Source organism: Lissotriton helveticus, chromosome 3_2 (assembly GCF_964261635.1).
Source record: "Lissotriton helveticus chromosome 3_2, aLisHel1.1, whole genome shotgun sequence".
In the NCBI taxonomy this organism is placed as follows: domain Eukaryota; kingdom Metazoa; phylum Chordata; class Amphibia; order Caudata; family Salamandridae; genus Lissotriton; species Lissotriton helveticus.
The window spans coordinates 156999674-157021245 of record NC_136062.1 but is presented as its reverse complement, the minus strand read 5'-3'; the positions used below and the strand labels follow the sequence as shown (position 1 = coordinate 157021245).

The 21572-nt window shown below is 45.1% G+C and overlaps 1 protein-coding gene across 3 annotated transcripts in view; it reads left to right on the top strand.

Annotated features, from left to right (window-relative positions):
- SLC28A2 (solute carrier family 28 member 2) overlaps positions 1–21572 on the top strand; it is a 675497-nt gene that overhangs the window by 429211 nt on the left and 224714 nt on the right. The gene's annotated exons all lie outside the window — the stretch shown is intronic.

Below are 21572 nucleotides of genomic sequence, written 5' to 3'. Positions count from 1 at the left end.
CTGGCTCATCCCCTGTGGACCCGCTCAAGGTCGCAGTATTGATAAAGTTATCCGGTTCAGGGTCAGGGCCCGGAGGGGTAATAGAGTCAAATGGTAAGATGATCTTTGGGGGCTCGATTACAATCAGCGGCTCCAAGGGCACATGCCTGGTGGATATACTGACATTTGGCGTCAGCTCCTGATTTTGAGTTTTGTTACCGTCCAAACCCAATTCACGTTCAGTATTTTCTATTTCCGTATTTAAAACCCCTATGGCAGAAGTCAGGTAGGAGATAATACTAGCAGAGTTACGTGGAACTTTAGCCATTACACTCCCACCATTCAAAGAAGCTTGCAATTTCCGCTTACCCATGTTGCACCGTGCACCTCAGGGGGGAGGCCCGTCCCGTCCCTCGCCGGCCCCGGACGGCCACAGACGGCCACAGACGGCCCGCCCTTCGCCCGCGCGCCCACGCGCGTCCCGCGGGACAGGAAACCTCAGCTGATGATATCCCTCCCGATGTCAAGGGGGAGGGGCTGCTGCTGCTGCCGGTCCCTCCTGTGCGTTCTGGGCTATGTAGTTTGCCCCCACTGGATGTAGAGAGCTCCGCTATTCTCCCGATGCGTCTCCCGCGAAGCGGGAGGCGCGAGGCGCTGATATTGCCCCGGTGTCAAGGGGGAGGGGCTGCTGCTGCTGCTGCTGCCGGTCTCTCCTGTGCGTTCTGAGCTATGTAGTCTGCCCCCCGCTGGATGTAGAGAGCTCCGCTGCTCTCCTGATGCGACGCCCGCGAAGCGGGAGGCGCGAGGCGCTGATTTTGCCCCCGGTGTCAAGGGGTAGGGGCTGCTTCTGCTGCCGGTCTCTCCTGTGCGTTCTGGGCTATGTAGTCTGCCCCCGCTGGATGTAGAGAGCACCGCTGCTCTCCTGATGCGTCTCCCGCGAGGCGCGAGGCGCTGATATTGCCCCCGGTGTCAAGGGGGAGGGGCTGCTGCTGCTGCCGGTCCCTCCTGTGCGTTCTGGGCTATGTAGTCTGCCCCCGCTGGATGTAGAGAGCTCTGCTGCTCTCCCGATGCGTCTCCCGCGAAGCGGGAGGCGTGAGGCGCTGATATTGCCCCCGGTGTCAAGGGGGAGGGGCTGCTGCTGCTGCCGGTCTCTCCTGTGCGTTCTGGGCTATGTTGTCTGCCCCTGCTGGATGTAGAGAGCCCCGCTGCTCTCCCGATGCGTCTCCTTCATTCTAAGAGAGATTGAGACTCTTCAAAGGCAGCTCCTTTGGGAGGGTAGACCTAGAATATCATTCATTAAATTGACTTTACCGTGGTATGACGGTGGTATCAGACTCCCGGATTTGAGGAAGTACTATTGGGCTTCACAGCTGACTGCTGTGAACCATATCGTCTACGGCCCCCCGGGGGTTCCAGGTTATGCCATGGACCGTGGACAGGCTCCGGGTGAAATGTTGGATAGAGCTCTATATGCCAAACGAGGGAAGTTTGCTCTGTATGGCCCAACCGCACATACGGTGTGGGTGTGGCACACAGCCAATCGATATTTAGGTTGGGAAGGCAAATTGACGTTGGCTACACCTCTGTTTAATTCTGAGAAACTAGGGAGCCTGTGGAAAACCAAGGGGTTCGACAAATGGGATCTCATTGGGATCACTCAGATAAAGGATGTTTGGGGAGGAGACACGGTGCACACATTCGAATCGCTTCAAGAGCAGTATAGTTTGCATAATAACGAACACTTCCGATATCGGCAGGTGAGACATGCTCTCCTCACTCACATACCTAGAGGCACGGTTCTCCCGTAGGTGTCGCCTCTCGAGGACCGTGTGCTAGATGGGCACATTCCAGAGGAAACTATTTCTCTGATATATAGAAAGCTGTTAAATAATATGGAGAGTCCGTTGGGGCGCATTAGAACACAGTGGTGCGCAGATGGTCTGGAATTAGACGATGAAGATTGGGTGGAGGCAGTTTCCTCCCCGAAAGTAGTGTCGATTCAGATGAGGCTCCGGCTGGTGCAACTGAAGATACTGCATAGGTCATTTATAACCGGACCTCGGCTGGTGCGAATAGGGCAAGGGGGGAGTGGAGTATGTAGAAGAGATTGTGGAGAGATTGGCACCTTTATGCGTATTCTCTGGCACTGTGTGGTGATACAGACATTTTGGACGAAGATAAATGATGAAGTAAAAGAGGTGCTGGGTGGGGAGATACGGGCAGAGGCTCGGAGGTGTTTGTTGAATGTATGGGAACCTACAGATTTGAATGTATATCGGAAGCAATGAGTGACACTGGCGTATATGGTGGCTAAACAAAATTTTGCTCAGCTTTGGGGTGCAAGTCGGCCGCCCTGAGTCTCTAAGTGGGCCAAAGATCTGGACTGATATATGTTTAGGGAGAAATCAGTATATGTTGCCAGGGGTTGCCCGGAGAAATGGGAGACGATCTGGGGGGCGTGGAATGGTTACGAGGAGAGATCTGCGAACCACCGACACCATGTCCAGAAACAGAGGCGCAGGAATACTTATGATCCAAGTGTGAAACATTGAACATGTGATTCTGTATTTGCATAAGGACCCATGTGAAGGAAAACCTATTGCATCACCTGACATTTATTTTCTTTTTTTTTTTATTTATTTGTCTGTATTTTTTTTTGTCATTTTGTCAATATTGTTTTAAAAAAAAAATATTTCAAACGGTTTCTTCTGTCAAAATATCGCACCCGAAAGCAGGTATTTGACCGCTTTCTCAATTATGGAGACACAATGTTAGTTCTGTCATCTCCCCCAGGGATTCAAGAATAGTCCGGGGTTATTTTCAGCCAGAATAACAGAGTTACTACAAACGTATGATGATGAGGCATTATCTTATGTCGATGACATCTATCTTACAGATGATGATTTGGATAAGCACTTGAACAGGGTAAACACCATAACACTTGGCTTTGCCTCTGAAGGGTACAAATTCAAATTTAAGAAATCAAGAATTGCCCACCTCAATGTCATATTCCTAAGATACGAACTTTCAAGTGAAGGCAAACCTCCAAAAACACTGAAAAACCTACAGTCAGTTCTAGGCTTCCTGAATTTCGGAAGAACTTACATTCTAAACTACGCAGAAAGAGTTAAACCTCTCTACAAATTAATCAAACCTGATTTCAAGCCTACTAATTGGACTGTAAAACACCCAGAAATTTTGCGTTCAGTGCAAACAGACATGTTAGCAACAACACATTTACAGACACGCGTAAACGAATGCAACCTTGTCATCCGAATCATCCCAGGGAGATGCGAATTCACATACCAAACTTTTAATGAAGGTGAAAAGTTACCAATAGCTTACAAATCACACTTGTACACACAAGCTGAAATGAAATTCACTTCAACAGAAAAAATGCTGACAGCGGTTCAAACAGCAGTAGCAGAAGAGAGAGCCCTCGCGCAGGGATAACGCATAAAGGTCGTTATTCCTGTACCTGCCTTAGAGGTAGTGACCAAAGCGAGCATTCCAAATGCAAAAGCTTTACATCCAAGATGGATACAATGGGTTAATTCTCATGCTGCAACAGACGTTGAATACGTTTTTGACCCCTACTTGAAAACTCAAGAATTTCTACAATACGAACAAGAATGTTCTCTGCCCACTGAGATTCTGCCTCTAGAACATTACGGATGTATAATTTATACAGACGGATCAGCACAGCCCGCAATTGGGGGAAAACAAGCTTATAGTGCTGCGTGCGCGATTGTTAAAGGTCGTTGGCGCAATGGTAAATTCAGACCTAGGGTCACAAAAACTCAATCTCTCGGAGACTGTACAGTGAGCTGAACTACAGGCTTTCAAGATGGCGCTTGAAAATACCGATCGCGAATTCCCCACACTCATAGTGTGCGATTCGTATTACTGCGTCCAATCTTACATTGAATACTTGCAGAATTGGGTTCAAAACGGTTTCAAAGATGCAAAAGGTGGCACAATAAAGCATAAGTTGCTTTGGGAACAAGTAGTTCTGTTACAGAAAGAACTACAAAAGACTCACGTTATCTATACACTGAGTCATCAGCGTGATGGCGTTCACGTTGCAGGGAATTCATTGGCTTATGAAGCCGCGAAGGCGGCTGTGCAAACGGCTTCCGTAGCTGCAATCACTCATTCAAAAACACAAATAGATGGCGAAACAATGCTAGCTGTCAATGCCACGAGCAAAGGCAGCAGTGCAGCGTTACCTCTAAACTATCCACTCGAATATTCATACGTAATTGATGCCAACTCCGTTTCTTTTGCTCGAATCCCTGGAGTGGGGGATAGGGTAACTCCAAACAGGATTTGGAGAGGTGCTTTGATTCAAGAAGCACATTTTTCTTTTAACACACTTTATTAGTGATTCAAGAAGCACATATGGGAGAGGGTCTGATACATAAGGGGATCTTGAAATTTTTACTAGAGTTAAAAGAGTTGTACTGGTGGCCAGGGATGAATGCCCACATTTACGAATTTGGAATTAACTACAGTGTAGCCAGACCAGTACAGACACCATTATTAGATAGCATTAGACTATCCACGCTCAGAAGTCCCTATGGACAAAAGCGGTCCCACAACTATTAGGACAAGATTCATTTGGATGTGGCCTTAGCGCTCGGCTCATGCTCGAACTGTTATAAAGGATTTGTGAGTCTTTATTGGCACATACGCAATCAGCATGCTACATTCTGACCAGGGTCCTGCGTTTAGCTCTAGAGCTTACAAGGAGGCCATGGCCAGCTTGGGCGTTGCATTGCGGTACTCTAGTCCATTCCATCCTGAGGGAAATTTGGTTGTGGAAAGAAAAAACTGTGACATAAAGCAATCTATAACAGCTAGGGTATTAGGCTTGGGTGAGGGGTGGGTGAAACATCTAATAAGTGTTCAACGTAGTCTTAACAATATGCCAAGAAATTCTCTGGGTGGAATCACTCTATATGAAATCCTTTTTGGTACTAGAATGATAGTCGAAGACCTTGATCACCATACTTCAGTGGTGGAACAAAAACACTTTGATATCAAAGACCGTTTGGCTGTTTTGCAGGACTTAAATGAAACAAGAAGAAGTCTAAGCAACACCATACAGAAGCCAACAACCACCGAAGAAAAACCACCTGTCCCAGCAAGACCTTTCCGAATTCCAAATATTGGGGATCTGGTCAGAGAGAAAATAGCGGATAAGAAGGAATTTGGGCATTCTTACAGAAAACCAATACCTGTCTTAGCAATCCACGGATCAAGAACAGTGTTACTGCCGCCCCTTGCTGGAAGAAATGAGAACCGGTTCGTATCAATTGACCTGGTAAAACCATACCATGTGGCCGATAATAAGTAGTAGGCCCAGTGGACTCCAAGGTGTAGCAGACGACCAAATCTTGCTACTATCCAAGAGGTTCAAACTGAAAGACTCATTACCTTTGAAGAATCTGCAGTGAGAAAAGAAGGCCTATGCAATAAAGCCATGGAACTTCTACCTCTTGACACCCAAATAACAGTTCGTCAAGAAACTCCTGTCTACAATGATGTAGCATCTGACTATACTAATATATCAAGGGACCAAGCAGCTCCAGCGATTTCGAATAATCCGGATGCAATACCAACAATTGACAGAACTGCCTCTGGCTATTTCATCAATTTTGATACTTTTTCTGAGGATCCAAGTGAGCCAGAAACAGCGCCAGCAAATAAAACTTTCAAGGAACAGGTAACAGAACTTTTTCACCAGCTTGCAAATACATATCTGGTTTCACCATGGGTTGAATTTTGGATTGTGTTAGGTGTACCTTTTCTCCTACTTTGGCTCATTCTTTCTTTAAGTTTGGGAAAGCTGATAGATGGAAAATATAGTAAAATGGACACAGCAAGTAAGAACATCAACTTGCTCCTGAAGCCACACAAATCATCTCATCGTGAGCAAAGAGACCTGTTGTCAGTAAACATCACAGCCGTTCCCCTACCAGGTGGTATAGCATGGGACAGAACTGATTATGACATTTATGGTCCGGTAGAACTGCTGAAGATTCCACACCAATTTAAGGTTTCCTTGAGTGATTTTGTTTCACCAAGTACATTTCCTGATGATTAGTACTTTGAGACTGTTAATAACATGATGGCAGACTTGGAAATGTCAGCAAAATTTACAAAGCATGAATACTTAAAAGGTTCATCAGATTACGAACAAATGTATTGTTTTAATCATTATGGTCACATTATTTGCACAAATCTGCAAACCTTAGACATTTTTTTACTTATAATCAATGGGTCAATGGGAACATTGTCCGATGCCACCAAAGGGTAGCTCAAATGAAAAATGTCCATACTTCTCAGGTTTTAATGTCACAAATCCAGAAACATTTTACTTCAAAAATGTTAAGACAGGAATGAAAAGTATGTTGACTAATACTAAGCAAATTTATTCTGCAGCCTTTATGCTCGATTGGCCACATTAGGCTTTGACTTTTGGAAAGACAACATTGAGACAAAAACTGTCTGGGGCACAAAAGATTGGCAGGTGCAAGGTTTAGAAGCCTTATTTAGAGCCTGCATCATCCCAGAAAAAATAATGTTTTTAAATGAAACTGTTCAACAGACATCTTGTCTTCACCTTGCTAAGATAAAACACTTAAACAAACCGTCCATACCTCAGCCCACACCTGATAGCAATGGAACTACAGATGAGGAGGTAGACGTAAAGTATATTTTACAACAAAACAGAACTAATCCTGATTGGAAAAAAATGGTTAATCTGGCCCACAGACACGAATAACTGCAAGATAGATTCCTGAACAAGACACAAGGGTTTATAGTAACTAGGACAGACCCAAGATATGTCCAGAGACAACATCCAGGGATAATAACAACGTACAGTGTAGGAAAACTGTGCCTTGAGTGGCTACAAAAATCTGCACTCCCAGATATAAAACAACACTTAACTTTACTTAAAGATGGCATTGATTTGAGAGAATTCTTACAAGGACCTTGCAAACAACGTCATAAACGTTTCATATACGCCGGTATATACGCTGCTTATAATGAAGCATGGAAAGTCACGCAAATGGAAACTGCAGAATGAATACGAGAAATTGATTGTATTCATTTAGAGAAAGCACTCTCTGTAGTTGACAATGGGTTAACAACTCTGTCATCCAAAATGCATTCTTTGGACAGCATTGTATCCTCTGCCATAGACATAATGGAACAGGACTTGCTCATGTTACAAGATGGACAGTCTCAATTGCGTTCTTTAATGCTGCTAGGCTGGAAGTTGCAAAACCTTTGTTCAGGCTATGTGCCTTGGCGTCTAATCAACAGCACGTCATTGTTTACTGGATTTAACCTTACAGATAAACAAATCCCTTTGGCACAGAGGGGAGCAGACTATACGGTGCAGAGCATAAAAAACTGGAAAGATAACCAGGAACCTTTTCTGAGAAACCAGCCATGGAATGGATAATACATGGCACCATCACAATACCAGTGACGATTTTCAAGTTTCAGTATTGCTTAAAACACATACCAGCAGGCCTGTATGAAAGGTTGGGTAAGGAATACATAAAGTCGACCTGAGATTTACCATACACACACAAATGTTGGAGTTGAGAAAAGGAGGTATTTCTTAGTGGTAAAAATTGCAAAACCACATTGAGCGGTACACTTCTATGTCAGGGTATTAATTTACATGGAGCCTGCGATGGTTCTTCGACCAACTTATCCTGACACCTGCAGGGTTCCCCGGCAGCAGTGATAGATCCAATTTTTAGGTAGCTTTCCAATGGGAGCTACATAATGTTGAATGATCACAGCTGTTGTGGAATGATGCCAGGAATAGCCTATCTAGTTAGTGTGTCAGCCAGGGTCACTTACTGTATGCAAGTATTGCTTCCTAAAACTAAGACAGACGGGGAGTCGCCGCTATGGCCTTCACTGAACATCTCTTCTATACGTATTGATAATTTAAGCAGAATGAAAGCCATTCTTTTACAAAAAACGGTGTCACTGACCTCGTCCAGAGAGACTTATGGTCTGCAAGTTGCACGGTCCTTTGCAGAGATACATGCCTTATTATCAACAAACTGCCCCATACATTTCACGGAAATGTTAGGTCGTATCTTAAACATGTCTGATATCAGTGGTATTGTACATGTATTTAAGATGAATTTTTCAGGACTGTTAGCACCCTTTGAAGCAGTCCTAGGCATTTTTCCAAACTTCGTGCACTCTGTGTTCGGCGACCTTGCTCTCATTTTGGGACTCGTAGCAGGGATACTATTTTTGTTCCTTCTGCTCCGATGTGGCAAGTTCAGTCACCAGCGATACCCAGATTACCATGGAGAACACTCTTCTGGCAATGCAGTATCGTGAGCGCATAACACAGATTCTTGGCTTGGCTCGTTTGAGAGATCTGAATACCACGTGGTTCCTGTCCTTCAGACCAATCTGGCAAGATTGCATCAGTCCTGTTCTACGATGCCTGCTTTGTGGAGAGGGATGCGTGTTGGATATTTGTCTGAAACTTCCATCAGCACTGCCAACGGATGTTGACGCTTTGCTTGGTTCGGTAATGGCTCATGCATTTTGTTGTCCCCAACGGCTACCAATCCTGATGACGGCATTCATTGAGGTCTCACCGGCAATTCCAGCTGAGGGTGAGATACGCGGACCAACAGGCACACAGGTACCATCTACTGCGAACACTGCTAATGCGGCGGACGCTAACGGCAATGCTTCTCATCTGTGTATGATTGATCTACTTAATGAAGTGGTTCAACTTTCAGCTACTGTGGTAGACGATTTCTTTGCCAGTTTAGAAGATTTAATGTTTTCTCCTGACACCGAGAATAACTTTTGAAATTAGCACACGGCGTTCTATCAACTTTGAATTCGACCTTCATTTTTCAAAACAAAAAACTTCTAAGTTAGGAAATTCTATTTTTCTTTGATTTGATTTGCCTTATTTCCAAAATTTTACTTTGGCACAAGGTAATCTGCTTAAAGTAGAACTATTCTTAGAGAACAAGAATTCTTTGAATACTTCCTAGAAACAATATTGAACTTATCAACAAACCAAAACAGTATATACATTGTGCTATGGGATGGTCTCGACCTTTTTTTTCTGTATTTAGAGCCATTTCGTAAATGTAAATTTTATGATTAATTCAGTTAGCATTGCCAATATCATACTTTATGGTTGAATTGAAATAATTACTTTTGAATGTGTACAGTACAAATCCTCATTTTATATGTACACCCATTTTCAAAAGCCTTTTATGTATTTTTGGGTGGGATTGTAAACACATGCTTTAGAAATGTTTTAGTGCTTAATTTTAGTAATGTCGAACATAATAAAGTGGAGTGGGTGTTGTATAGCATTTTAGGACCCGAGTGTAATTTTCCCGATTCATGCCCTTATATAGGTATAGAGAACCTTGTCCTTATGTAGGCATAGAAATCATAACCATATTTAGACATAGCCCATGCAGTCCAAATACGGCATGGCTACTTCCACTAGTTCCGAAAATCCACAACGATTTCTTGGAAAACTCGGCTTCGGCAGTTAGGGACTTCCCCTTGCTTGAATGTAGATTTGTCCAAGAACTCATGGAGTTTTCAAAGAACTGAGACTCTTTGATGACGTTATTAGGTCCACCTTTACATCAAACTCGGCACCATCAATGCATAAATATGCCACACTTGCCCAAGCAAACACACGGTGGTTTGGAGCAGTTCGACTATCTACTTGCCCGACGCATCTCGCTACAGCAAGTGCCGAAGGAAGCAGACGCACTAAGAGAGACGCTGTCTTTTCACTTGCCGAGAAATCCAGCTCCAGTGTTTCCAAGCTCCCCTTGCGGGGTGTTGGGAGATCGAGTCCTGAGACAGAGAGATACCAGACCTCCTTCATTCTAAACCAAGGTACGGAGCTGATTAGACCCTAAGAGAAATCTTGGATAGATTCTTGGCAAAAGAATACTAAACTTATGCTATACCACATTTACTTCCTCCCTCGTACTAGACTTAGGTTAGGTACAACGGGGTAGGCGTATTTTAGAAGCACCAGTTGAGTACTTTTAGTCTTTATTTATTTATGTATGTATTTTATGGCTTAGAAATCATACCATGCTTTTACAGTATTGTTTTATAATACTATTCTTGCTGTACGCATTATACTTTACAGCCAGTCTTAGGATCGTACCAATTCATTTCTTCTGCATGAGATAGAAGACTGTTCAATAAATACTTTTTATTGAAAATGCCTGTCTCTCTATTTCTCTGCACCTCTGGTAAAACGAAGCATGCACGATTGACTGAGTAAAATATCTATCTATTGTTTCCACGACTCTGAAGATCAGTTTTATCTTGGGTAAACAAAGTTGTCATGTTTATGCGGTTGTCAGAAACGAATCCCTTCTTGCTCATTCTGAGGTAACGGGTTTTTAGGAACCCGCTGGTGCCAGGGGATAACACCCGAAGACCTCTGAGTTCTCCCTTGTTCCGGACCACAGAAACACGGAGTCTTCTAGTTACCGTCAGAGATCAAGTTTTATTGGCAGCTACCAAGTAACAGGTGTCCTAAAAACACGACAGCACGGGTTGTGTGTTCTCAGGAGACTGTTCGTTTTTACAGAACCAGCCGTCTCCTTATATACAAAAATAATAGCTGCGAGCAAGAATTCCTGAGTTTATGATATGGCTATACACATATTTCTACAATAATACAAAAGAGCGAAGTCATGTAGGCAAGCCCCTATTTTAGACGTCCAGTACGTGATAGATTACCCGGCCAGGCCCGGAACTCCCATCAGATATCGACGAAACCCCAATAAAGAAAGGCACCTCCTAGTCATAAAACTGGCCATAAACAGGGTGCGTGGACAGGTGTGTGTGTGTAGAAAACATGATCTGTACGCGGTGAATGGTTTGTGGTATGTTGTGCATCGATGCTATCGTATTCGGCCACTGGGCGAGGAGTTGCCCAAACAGGTTTGGCTGGAGGCAATGGAGTCAGTTGGGACAGGTCAGGGGGAAGTCAAGGAAAGGTGGACGTGTCCTTTTAGATCAGACTCGGCCTTACTTAATTGACTTATCATGAGGGCAAGACACAAGATGGATGCCGTTCACAAAATGGAGTCTAAGGGTTCGGAACGGAAACTATGATTTTAAGGGTGTTGGCATCCCCCAATCATGACGCAAATGCATAGGGATGATGTCCTAATCATTATCGGTCTGTTGATACCAAATTCGTCATGGGATATTGATATTTTGTGGCACGGGTATTGGATCTCGATATCGTGATAACAGTAGGGTCCAGAATTTCGGAAACACAGACCCTCCTTTTGCCCTTATGTAAGGCAATAACTCATGTTAATCTGAGTCTAAATCTGTATTAATGAATTCGTGGAGATGTTGCTGTAGCATCATTCTGTTGCTCAGTTCGTCCCTTGACACAGGCTTTCTTACACATGAGGTAGCACAGAGGCCACATAGTGCAGGAGCGCACTGTACGCACAGGCAGAACATAAACAGAAGCGCTAAGATCATCCCAACGAAGATCAGTGTTTTCCATCCCCAGGCAGTGATCAGGCCCCAGAACCACCCTAGAAGGGACCAATCTCCTTTTTCCACGTGAAGGGAACCAGATATTTCGTGTAGTTTGGAGATGGCCTGGTACACTGTCGGCGCATTATCAGGGATGAAAATGCAACAACTGGATTGGATCACTCTACACACACCACCACGATCGGCGAGTATGATATCTAGGGCAACTCGGTTCTGAAGGGTCATAAGTCGATCCGACTGAAGCTCGGTTGTTAAATTGCCAAGGGCTCCGGCCGTTTAAATCACGGCGGATTCAACTATCCTTGCTAATTGACGAATATTCCTGCTGTTCACCATAGGCCCCCAAAATGGCAGAAAACCCTTTGCAAAGTCAGTGAATTCCTGACCCGCGGTGTCGTCTTTACTCACGACACCCCTAGCTGTCCTTGTCCAATGGTAATCTGCTATGGCCGTGTAGGTGGGAGGCAGCAGAAATGAGATAAAACATGTACCTGAGAAGTCAGGGGGCAACCATGTGTAGGCTTGGTCGTGGCAGACGAAATACGTGCCTTTGGCTGCTAAGAGTATAGGGGAAGTTCGGGAAGCGAATACATATGTTTCCGTGCATATGCTCTTTCCTAATTGTGCTTTGGGATCCCTACCGATACCTTGTAAACATAAGTGACCTCGGTGGGGCACTATCCAAACTGGGCGGGATTTCTTTGCTGCCTGGCTCTTACTCAGGTAAACCCCATATTTAGTTACGTTCCAACGAGTGTAGGGGCTGAGTTCATCTTTGGGGATCGCGAGATAAGTGTCGAACTCCCTACTCATATTTCTTATCCCTGCCACTAGTGCCTTGTTACTGGAATCGCTCTCAGTGGAATGGGTCGGGTATGGTTCTAGGGCGAATAGGAACATGGTCTGGAAAGCCCACAGAGAACCATAATAACTGAATGGCAGGATAAAATATGGGATACCCTTATCAGTTGTGTGTGGCATGAGTCCGCATATCCAACAGTTTGATGTGTTCATTATGGACTGGTGTTGGTGTAGGAGTTGGATGAATGAGTTGTTTACAAATTCGAGTCTTCTGGCAGACTCGTGTTCAGGTAGAGGGTGAAAGGAGTGCGGAGAGAGAGTGGGAGGAGGCGTTGGCCGAGTGTCATTTGAAAACAAGGAAACTTGAAATACGAATAGAGCATAACCAGTCAAGAACATCGCTATGCTACAGCATTAAAACACATATTATCAGGAATCTTCTTTTGGACAGTATCGTGCATAATTGTTTTTCAAAGTTCGTGAATCTGATAGGTCTCTTTACCCTAGGAAACTCCATCCTCTAGTTGCTGCCCGCGGTGGTAGATTGATTCTGCCAGGGAGTGCGCTCCGTTCAGTCCGGGGTAACTCCCGTGGACCAACCAGAACCGTTGACCTAAACGTCCCCAGTTGCACTCCCCCGACTTCAACCGCGACCCTAGCAGCAGAACCGGATGGCGGTTCGAAAATCAAAAATGAGCAAGTTTCCTGAGAGTGAGAGAGCTGAAAAATCAAAAATAGTTCTTAGGGGAAAGGAAATTCACATTAGTTTGCCTTTTATTAGTCTCTTTGTCTAGACCTTAGATTGTACCGTCGTTTCCCAGGTACGGTGTGGTCTTCAAACAATGTCTCAGGTTCGATAGTGTCCAACTGCATAGACGGTGGCACAAGTCCTTGTAAAATATGATCACTCTCCTTTTCGGAACCAGTCTCTTTCAAACGTGCATCGCTGAAAGGGATGAAGCGAGGTACGGATTCTGTCTCAGAGTCGGCAAGTCCTTCATTGACCCACCGGTCGTATGGGAGGGGTAGAGGGACCCGTTTACAATGGGTCCCGTGCACCCAGTTCTTTTTGCCTTCCACCCGAACAGCTGATCTCGTGGAAAGAAGTACCAGGTGCGGTCCGGTCCACCTCGGCTGTCCGTTGTTTGTGCGCTGGAAATTCCGCACCAAGACCCACGTGCCGGGTTCGATGGAGTGACCTGGATCGTCAGAGGCTGGTGGAGAGGAACTGTGAACCTGTTGGTGTAAAACACGCAATTTAGTGGTCAATTCGCACAAATAGTCAAGCAGTACGGGGTGTTCTATTTCGCTGAGTTTCTTTGGCCTTGGCACGCCCCAGACGTTGGCTGGGCGGCCAAACACTATCTCATGGGGGCTAAGTCCTAATCTGGAATGGACGGTCGTTCTGGTTGACAAGAGTGCTAGAGGCAAGGCGTCAGGCCATTTAAGACCTGTACAGGCTTGGATCTTGGCTAATTTGAGCTTTAACGTGCCATTGTAGCACTCTACTAATCCAGCTGATTGGGGGTGATTTGCAGCGTGGAACTTTTGGTGTATGCCTAGACACTCACACACTCTCTTCATCACGCGTCCTATGAATTCGCTTCCATTATCACTCCAGACTATTCTAGGCATACCAAATCTAGGGAAGAACTCTTTGACAAGGGTTTTGGCAGTTGACAAGGCGGTATTGTCCTTAAGGGGGTATGCTTCCACCCACCTTGAAAAAGCGCAAACAACAACGAGCACATACTTTAGATTGTTGCACCTCTCCATGTGGATGAAATCGAGCTGCAAAACCTCGAACGGGTACGTTGGAGGCGCAAAATGACCAGCTGGAGTTGGGGTTCCCCTACCGGTATTGTACTTCAAACACACCATACAGTTTCTGACCACATTCTCTGCATATTTGGGATATTACTATTCTGCCATACTGGGGCCAATAGTTTACATATTCCTCTCGAACTGATGTGTGCAATTCCATGAGCCATTGTTACTACTGCAAGTACATATGCGTTAGGTAATAGCCATCAATGGTGTTCTGACAATTCGACCCAACAACCATTCGCATCTAATCTACCTGTAATTTCTCTCCATTCATTCACCTCTTTCTCAGTCGCCTCGGCTTGTATAGATTTCACGCTTTCAATGGTGTCCTCACACATTCCCACATCAGTAATCCATCTAGCGGGACCTACAACATACATCCGACTCACCGTGTTCCTTGCAGTCTCTTTCGCAACCTCGTCTGCAAATGCATTCCCGCGGCCAACATCATCCTGAATCTTTTTGTGTGCACTGCATTTGATAATTGCAACTTGTAGTGGCAAGGTCAGTGACTCAAGGAGTTCATTAACTAGCTGACCATGTTGTATCTTTGCACCATGTGACGTAAGGAATCCACGTTCACGCCACAATCTACCAAAACTGTGAGCCACACCAAAGGCGTATTGGCTGTCAGTGTACACATTCACTCGCTTTCCTTTCGCCAACACACATGCTCTTGTGAGTGCAATTAGCTCTGCAGCTTGTGCAGAATTGTGGGAAATGCGCGCGGTCTCTATAATGGTGTGTGCATATGCTGCAGTCGTATCACCATTCGGCAATTTGAAACATGAACCATCAACCCATAAAGTATCATTGCATTCAGGAAGGGGAGTGTCCTGTAAGTCTACTCTCCCTTTTGTCTCTTCTTCTGTCCTAAAGCAGCAGTCATGTTTATCAATCTCGTCTGTTTCTGTCGGGATGGGTAGTAGCGTAGCGGGGTTGAGTGTATCACACCTCTTTATGTGGATGTGACTTGCTAACAGTGTAAGTTCGTAACTGGATAGTCGAGCGCTAGTAAGATGTTGTGTCTTCGTCCTGTTTAGCAAGATGTCTACTGCATGCGGAACTATAACGATCAGAGTATTATTCATGACTAATCCAGCAGACTGTCGAATGCAGACAGCTGCTGCGGCGGTAGCCCTCAGACAACTTGGTAGGGCTTTAGCCACAAGGTCTAGAGTTGCCGAAAAATACGCGCATGGGCGCTGTTTGTTCCCAAAATGTTGTGTTAAGACTGATAATGCACAACCTTCCTTCTCATGGACATATAATGTAAACGGCTTACTGTAGTTGGGGTTTCCCAACACAGGAGCCGAACATAATGCATCACGCAACTCGTGGAAACTCGTCTGACAATCTTCAGACCAGGGCATAGGATTGGGCGTGTCTTTACAGAGGAGTGCCAGCAAGGGTTTGGCTAGTAGTGAGAAATTCGGTATCCATTGTCTACAGTACGATGTAATGCCCAAGAAGGCTCGAACCTCTCTCTGTGTCCTTGGGGCACTCAGCTCTGCAATTGCCTGTATTCTTTCTGGTGTCAGTCTCCTTCCCTCCTTCGATAAGATGTGACCTAAGTAGGTTACTTCTTGTCGACAAAATTGTAGTTTGGAAAGAGAGACTTTGTGCTTCATGTCACATAAGTGACGCAATAATGACAACGTGGCTTGTTTGCAAATTTCTTCAGTGTCTGCAGCGATCAGCCGGATGTCTACATACTGAATCAGAGTTGACCCATCTGGCAGAACAATAGTGTCCAGTTGTGTTTTCAGGGCCTGACTGAATATTGATGGGCTTTCGCAGTAGCCTTGAGGAGCGCACTTGAAGCGGAAGCTTCGTCCTCCTAAATTGAATCCAAAAATATCTCTACTCTCCTCAGCAATCGTGATGCTGAAGAAAGCGTTCTTCAGGTCAATCACCGAGAACCAAGCTGCTGAAGCTGGAACCATTGTCAATAAAGCAGTAATGTCGGGGACAACTGGAAACTGCGGGATAACTACCTTATTGACTTCTCTGAGATCAATCACGAACCTGTACACAGGCGGTTGTGAAGGATCAGTACGTTTTAAGACGGGCAAAACTGGACTGTTACAAACATTACCTGTTGTTTCTTCGATGACATCTTTGTCAATCAGATCATAAACAATCGTCAACAACGCTTTTTCGCATTCGCTAGATATTTTGTATTGGGGAATACGTGGCAACCTAACGTTGGCTTTCAAAGTTATGACATACGGTGCTATCTCCAAACGACCGACATCATTAGAACCATTAGCCCAAAGTATATCAGGAATGATGACAATTCAGTTGGAATATTTTCCTTTGACAAATACATTGGAGAAATTACTTTCTTACCTAAAGTAAGCTGTACTCCCAAGGGGGAACAGTATAAAGTCGCATATAACCTCTTTAGCAAATCCAAACCTAACAAATTTTCACCGCAACCTGTTGTCAAAATGAGGGGTGCTTCTAATTCGCATGGGCCAACAGAAATGGACATGGGACTAGAGATCGGGTTTCTAACAGGGGCGCCAGAGAAACCTACTGAGACATTCATTTCGCCAGACAAAGGTGCGCCAGGAAGTTTCGAGTGCATAATAGAACTTTTTGTAGCACCAGTATCCAGCAGAAATGGCTCTGACACTCCTGAGGCAATTACCTCGACATAAGGTCCATTCTGATCTACTGGAACTGAAACGACTCCTTCTCTTTGTCCATGGCTGTCCTAGCAATCATTACCCTAATTTTCGTGTTCGGTGTAATAGTCGTCAGCATAGTACTGAGCTGACCTAGACGATGCATTATTCTGTTGGTCAAAGCTGTTCATGGAATTCTGAGGTGGAAAAGAAGCTGTGTTCTGGGAGAAATTTCCACGGCCCCTACCTCTAGGGGCATGTTGAACACCTCTTCCCCTTACACCTGAAACGCCGTTTAAACGTCGCGCAAGAGCCGGACAATTACTTTTAAAGTGACCCTCTTCCTTGCAATACGCACATTGATTCGGGCCATACGGAAGACGTTGATGAGAAAACTCGTTTCCTTGCGCGTTTCTCGAATACTGCTGTTGTGGTTGATAATTGGGCTGACTAGCCATACGAGGCGGATAGGCCTGCTGGAGAAGAACTTTAGTTTTTAAATCTTTCGTCTTTTTGTCTGCCTTATCTAGCTCGTCTTTGCGCCTATTTTCATAGTACTGGGCTGTAGCTAAAATCTGCGCTGACGTAGAGACAGCCCAAGCACACAGTTCAGGAAGTAAATTATGTACGAATTTGTCTACAAACAATCTTTGACCACCCTCGGTAGCCATATCCTGACCACTATGATCGGTGAAAGTCTCCTCAAATCTCGTGAAAAAGTCAGACACATTCTCATCTTTCTTCTGCTTGCACGCAGATAGCTTATCCCAGTTTACGCGCACTTCAGGCATTATTGTTTTCATGTACGCTATAATCCTACCGGGAAGTTCAGCTATTAACGGCTCAGGTTTAGAACCACCAATTTGTCTAGCATCTGTAGCGGTAATGTTTGCCCATGAGTCACCTAGTTCCTGGTCATGATTCGTATGACGGATTTTACTCCATAAAGGATGTGGAACAACATTCCCAAACAACATGTCTACATCCGCTAAATTCATTATGCATGAGTTTGCAGTCTGCGATAACTCCTTATAATACCCAGTCGGGTTTTTACGAGGATCAGGTAGTGTCTGCTTGAGCGCTAAAACTTCTGATCTTTTCCAGGGGACATGTACCCATACACGCTGGAAATGTGGCAGAATTGGCGGTACTACGTTCGCATCGCCTTCCCTCCAAACCGGAGGAACCTCTCTCATGGGGTACTGTCTCGCTCTTTTCCTACCTGATACGTCGTCTTGGTACAATGATCTAGAGACATTTCCCTTACTCCTATAAGAGAGCAACAACTCTATCGCTTTTTCAATATCTGCACCGACAATCATACCTTCATGGAACTTAAAACGCGTACGCCATAGTTCGTCCATTGTGTATTTGGGATCATTCGTCTCCAAATCTTCGTACAGATATACACACATCTCTTCGAATACGTATCTCTGAGTGGGTGCATTCCATTGACGGAAAACTTCCATAACAGACTGAACATCATATCTAACAGTATCTGCAATCCATTGGCGGGCTAGTTCATTCAGCACTTTTCTTTCCTCGTAATCTGGCAGTTGACTACGTGACTGTCTATCTTCTGTTTTAGGGGTCGTTTTAGGCGACCCGAAGAAAGGTGAAAGTAGACTAGTGACGGTACCTGTCACTCTTTGTCTAGTAGAAGGAGAACCTTGCGGAAGGGCAAGTGCATCGGAAAAGACATGCTGAGGCAAAGAAGAAATAGCAGAGGAAGTTGGAGCGGTAGCAGACGTAGTATCATAGAGAATAGTTGGAGCTGTAGGCAAAGTCGTAGAAGTAGATGGGGTAGGTAGCAGAGACGGCGGCCTTTGAGAAGGCTGCGCCGGCGAAGTAGGAACCAGCTGAACAGTAGCTGGCGTTTGTGCAAGAGCTGTGTTACGTGCGCCGGGGCGCGGTATAGTAAAATGCTTTGGGGGTGCCGTAGCGTCTAACGCATACGGTGGAGGTGAGCTTAATAAGTGGGACATTAATGGATCTTTCTCGGATCTTTCCTCTTGACCTTGTCCCTTATTTAGTAACATTGGGTAACATTTATCTACTGCTAGTTTCTTGCTCCTAAGTGTTTGTTCGCTTTCCTGCTCTTCCTCGTTATCCCTGTATGCAATGGCAGCTTGCACCATTGACATACCTCTTTTATTCCTTTTTGCTAATTTTATTTCTTTCTGTTTGGCTTCTTTGCGCCATAAGCGAAAAGAGTCAAACATCGCCGGCCGGGCTTTTTTCTTGAACAATTTGACCTCTAGGTTATCTAATATTTCTGAATCAAAACTACCATATTGGGGCCATTTTAAAACACCATCCTTGCGGGTGTATTTTATCCATACTTCATTATATGTGATAGGACCTACGCCGTGCTTTACATAGAGCTCATACGTTGGAGTTCCAATTGGAGGAACCGGACAAGAATCCTCCAATCGGGAGTCCTTACTACAGCCAAGACAAAACAAGTTTCCAAGTCTGCTAAAACCAAGCATCTTCGCTCACTAGTCTAGCTTCAAACTTCAAAGGATTATCTGTTACGATATTTCTCGTGAAAACACGAGTCCTTCGGCTTTGGGGCTTGCAAGTACCAAATCAAAGCGTATCTCAAGGATACCAAAAACTAAGGACAAACTAAGGACTGGGAGACGCTCCACTTATACTTAACTGAAGTATTTGAAGATCTGTGACGTCGCTAGAAGACTCGTCTATCGTTTCGCTCTACCAAGGATCACTGGGTCCAAAACAAGGCGATAGTCAGGGCAGCAGTCCTTCGTAGCCGTCGGGACGCGGGGAACCTCGCAGCAAAGACCTTCGGAACCACGTCGACATACAGGGGTCGCTGAAGTGGCTGGCCGTCCTCTGGAATTTTCACACGAAGCTCCTCACGAACATCTGGCTTGGACCATCGCCGCTTGATACCGCCCCACGTTGGGCGCCAACTGAGGTAACGGGTTTTTAGGAACCCGCTGGTGCCAGGGGATAACACCCGAAGACCTCTGAGTTCTCCCTTGTTCCGGACCACAGAAACACGGAGTCTTCTAGTTACCGTCAGAGATCAAGTTTTATTGGCAGCTACCAAGTAACAGGTGTCCTAAAAACACGACAGCACGGGTTGTGTGTTCTCAGGAGACTGTTCGTTTTTACAGAACCAGCCGTCTCCTTATATACAAAAATAATAGCTGCGAGCAAGAATTCCTGAGTTTATGATATGGCTATACACATATTTCTACAATAATACAAAAGAGCGAAGTCATGTAGGCAAGCCCCTATTTTAGACGTCCAGTTCGTGATAGATTACCCGGCCAGGCCCGGAACTCCCATCAGATATTGACGAAACCCCAATAAAGAAAGGCACCTCCTAGTCATAAAACTGGCCATAAACAGGGTGCGTGGACAGGTGTGTGTGTGTAGAAAACATGATCTGTACGCGGTGAATGGTTTGTGGTATGTTGTGCATCGATGCTATCGTATTCGGCCACTGGGCGAGGAGCTGCCCAAACAGGTTTGGCTGGAGGCAATGGAGTCAGTTGGGACAGGTCAGGGGGAAGTCAAGGAGAGGTGGACGTGTCCTTTTAGATCAGACTCGGCCTTACTTAATTGACTTATCATGAGGGCAAGACACAAGATGGATGCCGTTCACAAAATGGAGTCTAAGGGTTCGGAACGGAAACTATGATTTTAAGGGTGTTGGCATCCCCCAATCATGACGCAAATGCATAGGGATGATGTCCTAATCATTATCGGTCTGTTGATACCAAATTCGTCATGGGATATTGATATTTTGTGGCACGGGTATTGGATCTCGATATCGTGATAACAGTAGGGTCCAGAATTTCAGAACCACAATTCGAGAACGTTTCTAGTGACCTCTGAGCTAGCTGGCACTCACAATTAAGTCTAATATATTCTATAGAGACCTAGTAGACATAAGTCCTACGTCACATTTATAGGATATATTATTCCTATGCGCAGGGCCTATTGGGAATATAGGAACTACACTACATGTTGGATGGAGTTGCCTCTGCCCAACACCGTTTCAGTGAGGAAACTGTTCGACCATAGGTCGGCGGTTACACTTACCTGATTACAATGCGACCCCACATGGTTGTGGTTGCAAAGTCCCATTTCTGTATTGGAACTTGTGTAATGGGCGGAAACCACCCGCATCACAAGCTCCCATTGAGAAATGGAATTTTCAGGGGCACTACAGGTCCCCCCAGGCCCCTAAGCAGAGGGCCAGGGGGGACGAGGACCCTGCCAGGGGCCCCAAATGTCACTTTCCGACAGCCTTTCCATGTTGGAAAGGCGGACATGGAAAGTCTGTCAGAAACAGGCATCGTAATCCCAACAGCAGATCCCAGCCTGGTTTCCGCCGTCATTGAAAGGTTTGCTATTCCGCTCCTATTGAGCCCGTCGGAAGAAGAGCTGAAATCCCTTGGGGTTTCCCCTTCAACTGCTGTGATCAAAATATGGCGGTCAGAGGGAAAGTTCAGTCTCTCCGCCTGACATTCAAATGTGGCCCTTGGTCTTCCATTCTGCTGAAGTCTGAGAATTTTATACCATTAACTTTGTAACAACGTATAATAATTTACACAGAAAAGGTTCATGAGTAAGTGCAGAAATAATGTGGCAAAGAGACCAAGTACATCAGTTTTCATAACGCTGGTAAAAGAAACAAGCTATCACTGAAAATATTTGATTCATGAAGTTCAAATCAAAATGCATATTTTATCCTAGGGTTTGGGAATTAGA